Source organism: Nycticebus coucang, chromosome X (genome assembly GCF_027406575.1).
Source record: "Nycticebus coucang isolate mNycCou1 chromosome X, mNycCou1.pri, whole genome shotgun sequence".
Lineage (NCBI taxonomy): Eukaryota > Metazoa > Chordata > Mammalia > Primates > Lorisidae > Nycticebus > Nycticebus coucang.
This window is the reverse complement of record NC_069804.1, coordinates 141,708,856-141,714,967: the sequence shown is the minus strand read 5'-3', so window position 1 is coordinate 141,714,967 and position 6,112 is coordinate 141,708,856. Positions and strand designations below refer to the sequence as shown.

General features: G+C 35.5%; 1 pseudogene; it reads right to left on the bottom strand.

Moving 5' to 3' along the window:
• Positions 1-508: 508 nt before the first annotated feature.
• On the bottom strand, positions 509-1,398 carry LOC128577700 (40S ribosomal protein SA-like; annotated as a pseudogene).
• Positions 1,399-6,112: the final 4,714 nt, after the last annotated feature.

The window sequence follows — 6,112 nt, the reverse complement described above, 5'->3', positions numbered from 1 at the left end:
GAATTTTTGCTAACACGTTTATTCATTAAAGTCTCTTCCAGCATTAACCTTAAAAAAAAGGAAAAGACTTTCAACTTGAAGTCAACTTTCAAATGCCTTGAAGTTAACAATGTTCTCAGAACCAGGTAGTGTCCCTCAAAATATTGAACCCAAGTGAGAGTTCAAAACACAGTTAAGTGTGGTGGCAAAGAGCTAAAACCATGTGAACATCTTATTTAAAGGGAAAATGGAGATGAATTACAAGGTATATCTGATTGGAATCATCAGTAATAGGACAGAGCAAGTGGTTCATTATAAGGGAGGTAAGAGCAAGTAGTCCAGCATAGAGATAATGAATAACAAGAAGGTGTTTTCAGCCTTTTTTTTTTTTTTTTTTTTTTTTTGTGGGTAGGTCAACCTGTGGTTCAGGAGTACATTTTAAAGGTATAGGACAGTGAGGCACTTTCTTTCTTTTTTTCTTTCTTCTTCTTTTTTTTTAACTGATGTTTATTTTCTTCCTTTATTTCCATATTGTTTAAGAGCTTGTGGAAGAACAGCTTAAGACCATTCAGTGGTTGTTCCTACCCATTCAGTGGCCTGAGCAGTGGGAGCTGCAGACCAGTCTTCAGTGGGGAACTCCTGAATAGGCACAGAGGGCACTTGCACGCCTTCTGACCAGTCTGCAACCTCTGGTTGCCTAGCAGTAAACTCAGGAGCTGGAGCAGTCCATTCACCCTGAAATTCCTCCTTGGTCACAGCTTTCTCAGCAGCAGCCTGCTCTTCCTTTTCAATCTCTTCAGGATCTCTGTAGAAATAGAGATCTAGCATGACCTCCCACAGATGTTCACGGGAGATGGTGCCACACATGCAGAGAACTTCCTGGGCCAACATCCACCACATCAAACCTACTGAGTGAGCTCCCTTGTTGTTGCATGGGATGGTGATGTCCACATAACGCAGAGGAGAATCTGTGTTACACAGAGCAATGGTAGGCAGGTTAACATAAGATGCCTCTGTGAGAGGTTGGTGGTCAGCCCTGGAATCAGTAACCACTAGAAGATGAGGCTCCCAGAAGGCTGCCTGAATCTGGTTAGTGAAAATTCCAGGAGTGAAGCAGCCAGCAATAGGAGTGGTTCCAGTGGCAGCAGCAAACTTCGGCACAGCTCGCTGGCCAGTATTCCTGGAGGATATGACACTGACATCAGCAGGGTTTTCAATGGCAACAATGGCCCTAGCTGCCAACAAAAGTTTTTCCCAGGTCTTCTTCAGATTTATGATGTAAATACCATTACTTTTCCTTTTGTATATGTACTGTTCCATTTGGAAGTCAAGATTGGTGCCACCTAAGTGGGTTCCTGCTGCAAGAAATTTGAGGACATCCTCCTCCTTCATTTATAGGACATCAAGGGCTCTGGACATTGTGAAAATTTCCCTTTAAGTTAAGGTGGGAATCCAGAACAACACCATATGGGCCCTCCCTGAGCAACGTGGAAAGGTGAGGCACTTTCTATGATGTCTACAGTTGATGGAAAGTTGGATTAAATGAGTATCTCATATCCTCATTTAATTTTAATAATATTTATTTCTAAACTAAGAGTGAAAAATCAAACTTCATGATATTAACATGAAGATTAAAGAGAATGTAGTATTGTGAAGCATTTAGCATTATGATAAATTAGTTTGCCACAAAAGTAAACAATATCTATAATTATTAAAAAATTGTTAAAATATGTTTTTTTAAATATAATCTTTCTCAATATGAAATTCTGGAGTTTTTGGTAACTTACAAATTGTGGAGCTAAGTTTTTTAACTGGTGACATGGCTCATATTAGGTTATTAATAAGAAATGTCCAATTTCCTTATGTACTAAGTTTGATAGTTGATATCTCTAACATTTCACTTTGACACTTTTGTTTGATTTTAAAGGTACATTCTCAGTCTTTCAAATGCATGGGGCAATGACACAATTATAAGATGGACTTTACTTAACAAGTGCAAACAGTGAACCCTAATTGTTTGTACCCACAATTAACCTGAAACAATAAAAAAAAGAAAAATTTGAAAGAAGAGGTCAAATTATCACTTTTTGCTGATGCTATAATCTCATATCTAGAAAACCCCCAAAACTCCACTTGAGATTCTTGGAGTTGATAGATAAATTCAATAAAATTTTTGGTTACAAAATCAATGTAAACAAATCAATAACATTCCCATATACAAATGACAGGCTGAGAATCAAGTCAAATACTCAATACCATTCAAAATTGCTACACAGAAAATACAATACTTAGGTATATACTTATCCAAGTAGGTGAAAGAGCTCTATAAAGGCAACTATGAAACACCAAGTAGCTATTTCATAGATAACACACACAAATTGTAAAACATATCATGTTCATGGATCAGTCAAGCCAACATTGTTAAAATGTCCTTACTATACAGATTCAGTGCACTCCTCATTAAAATACCAATATCGTATTTCACAGATCTAGAATAATTAATTCTGTCATTTCTTTTAAACTAGAAAACAGCATTACTTGTCAAAGCAATCTTAAGGAAAAATAAGAAATCTGGAGGCATCTGATTACCAGACTTTAAACTATACTACAAAGCTATAGTTACTAAAACAGCATGGCATAGGCACAAAAACAGAGACATAAACCCACAGACAAGAACAGAGAACCCAAATATAAAATCATCCAGATACATCCAATTGATCTTTGATAAATCAGACAAGAACATACATGGAGGAAATAAGCCCTATTCAATAAATAGTGCTGGGAGAATTGGAAAGGTACATGGAGAAGAATTAGACAAGATCCATATACCTCACCATTTAAAATTAATTCAAGATGGATAAAAGACTTAAATGTAAGTCATGAAAGATAAGAATTCTAGAAGAAGGATAGTAGGGGGACCACACCTATGGAGCGCCTTGCAAGTACATGTTGGATCTATCAGGTGGAGAACACAAATGTCTTAATGCTGTAACTGGGTAAGTGAGGTGAAAGCTATGTTGATTAGTAGGATGTAAGCACTCCAATTTGTACAAATAATCAACACATCGAATCCCATATAGCATAAATGTATTTATGATCTATGTACAAATGACTTAATAATAAAAAAAAGAATTCTAGAAGAAAATGTGGTAAAAAACACTTCTTGATATCAATTATGAGGCAAATAATTTATAAATAAGGCCCCAATGACAATCATAGCAACAATAAAAATAAATAAATTACACTTGATTAATTAAAAAACCTTCTGCACATCTGAGGAAAGATTAAACAGAGCCAATGGACAATACACAGAATACAAGAAACTATAACTTATGTATCTGGTAAAGGGCTAATAAAAAGAATCTACAAAAAATTCAATTAAATCAGCAAGGAAAAAACCCCACAAACACATTAAAAAGTGAGCAAAAGACATAAACAGAAGCTTTTCTAAAGAACATAGACCAATGGCCAATAAACATATGAAAAAATGCTCAACATCACTAATTATCAAGGAAATGCAAGTTAAAACTACAATGAGATATGACATTACCCCAATGAGAATGGCTTTTTCAAATGCCAGAACCAATAGATGTTGGTGTGGGTGCAGAGAAAAATGAACGTTTTTACACTGTTACCAGGATTGTAAATTAGTACATCCTTTTTGGAAACAGAATGGGGATTTGTCAAAGAACTAAGTAGATCTACAACTCAGTTCAGCAATACCACAACTGGATATTTATCCAAAGACAAAAAGTCATTTTAGGTTGGGCGTGTTGGCTCACGCCTGTAATCCTAGTACTCTGGGAGGCCAAGGCAGATAGATTGCTTGAGCTCATGAGCTCGAGATCCAGCCTGAACAAAAGCAAGACCCCATCTCTACTAAAAATAGAAAAACTGAGGCAAAAGGATCACTTGATCCAGAGTTGGAGGTTGCTGTGAGCTATGACGCCATGGCACTCTACCCAGGGTGACAGCTTGAGACTCTGTCTCAAAAAAAAAAAAAAAGTCATTTTATAAAAGGACACCTGCATTTGAATGTTTATTGCTGCACAATTCACAATTGCAAAGATGTGGAATCAACCCAAGTGTCCATCGATTCATGAATGGATTAACAAAATGTGATATATGTATACTATGGAATACTATTCAGCCATAGGAAAGGATGAGTTAATGGTTTTTGCAAAAATTTGGATGTACCTAAAGACCATTATCTTAAGTGAAAATATTGGATAAGCAAGAATCCCATGTACTCAATTTTTATATGAGGACAATTAATGGTCTAGTACAGGGTGGAGGAAGGGAGAGCGGGGAGGGAAGTTGGGGGTTGCCACAGTGTGTGACAAACCTTTTGGGGATGGGACACAATTATAAAAGGGACTTTATTTACTTAACAAATGCAATCAATATATCCTGGTTCTTTGTACCCTCAATTAATCCCCAACAATAAAAAAAAAAAAGAATATGGAGAAACCTCAAAGCACTCAACCTAGACCTCCCATTCGATCCTGCAATCCCATTACTGGGCATCTACCCAGAAGGAAAAAAATCCTTTTATCATAAGGACACTTGTACTAGACTGTTTATTGCAGCTCAATTTACAATCGCCAAAATGTGGAAACAGCCTAAATGCCCACCAACCCAGGAATGGATTAACAAGCTATGGTATATGTATACCATGGAATACTATTCAGCTATTAAAAAAAATGGAGACTTTACATCCTTCGTATTAACCTGGATGGAAGTGGAAGACATTATTCTTAGTAAAGCATCACAAGAATGGAGAAGCATGAATCCTATGTACTCAATCTTGATATGAGGACAATTAATGACAATTAAGGTTATGGGGGGGGAGCAGAAAGAGGGATGGAGGGAGGGGGGTGGGGCCTTAATGTGTGTCACACTTTATGGGGGCAAGACATGATTGCAAGAGGGACTTTACCTAACAATTGCAATCAGTGTAACTGGCTTATTGTACCCTCAATGAATCCCCAACAATAAAAAAAAAAAGGAAAAAAAAATATTTCAAATGGTATATAAAACCAGCACATTGTATCCCATGATTGCATTAATGTACACAGCTATGATTTAATTAAAAAAAAAAGGCAAAAAAAAAAGAATAAAAAAAAGAAAGTGGAAAACAAACATCACATATACTCACTATTAAATTGGAAGTAACTGATGAGTGCACATGTACACAGAAGGAAGTAAAACTTAGTGGAAATAAAACTACAGGGAGGAGGAGAGGATGGATGAAAATATACCTTACAAGTACAATGAACACTATCTGGGTGATAGGTACATTTATGCACCTGACTCAAGCATTATAAAAGAACCCCAAAACATTTGTATTCCAGTAATATTTTGAAATAAAAAAGAAGAAATTCTTATCTAATTACTGAGCATAAGAGGTTTTGTACTGGGGCTTCAAGACCTTTTCTAATTTTTTTTTAAGGTTTTGATTTTTTTTGTCAAGTCTTTTGTACATAGATCATAAATACACTTATGCCATTTTCATTGTGTTGATTCTTTGTAAAAATGGAGGCTTCTCTAATTCTTAAGCATAGTCATTCCTCCATATCCCTGGATTCTGCATCTGTTGATTCAACCAACCACAGATCAAAACATTCAAGGGAAAAATGATAGTTTTATCTGTATTGGACATATACAGACTCTTTTCCTTGTCATTATTCCATAAGTAATGCACTATAATCAATTATTTACATAGCTTTTACATTTCACTAGGTATTACAATTAATTTAGACATGATTAAAGTATATACTAGAGGTTGTTGATATATATTTTTTCAAAGCACATAGAGAATATTTTATTGCCAAATGGTTATTGACAATCAGGTGAAACCCATGACTTAATAAATGTTTTGGAGCTTAATTTAAAGCTTCCATTTGCTCTGCAATCATTAGCAAATTCTCTCGTCAAGTAGCATAGTTTTTATTTTTATAGTGGCAAATGAGATTCAAAAGCAATAATTATTTTCCAGGCTTGTCCATTCAGTAGAATAGCTGAAAAGAAATCTCTGCATTTTTTGATTTCTAATTCATTTCATAGAATTTTTCTTTCTTTTTCTTTTTATTAAATCATAGCTGTGTACATTAATGCGATCATGGGGCATAAT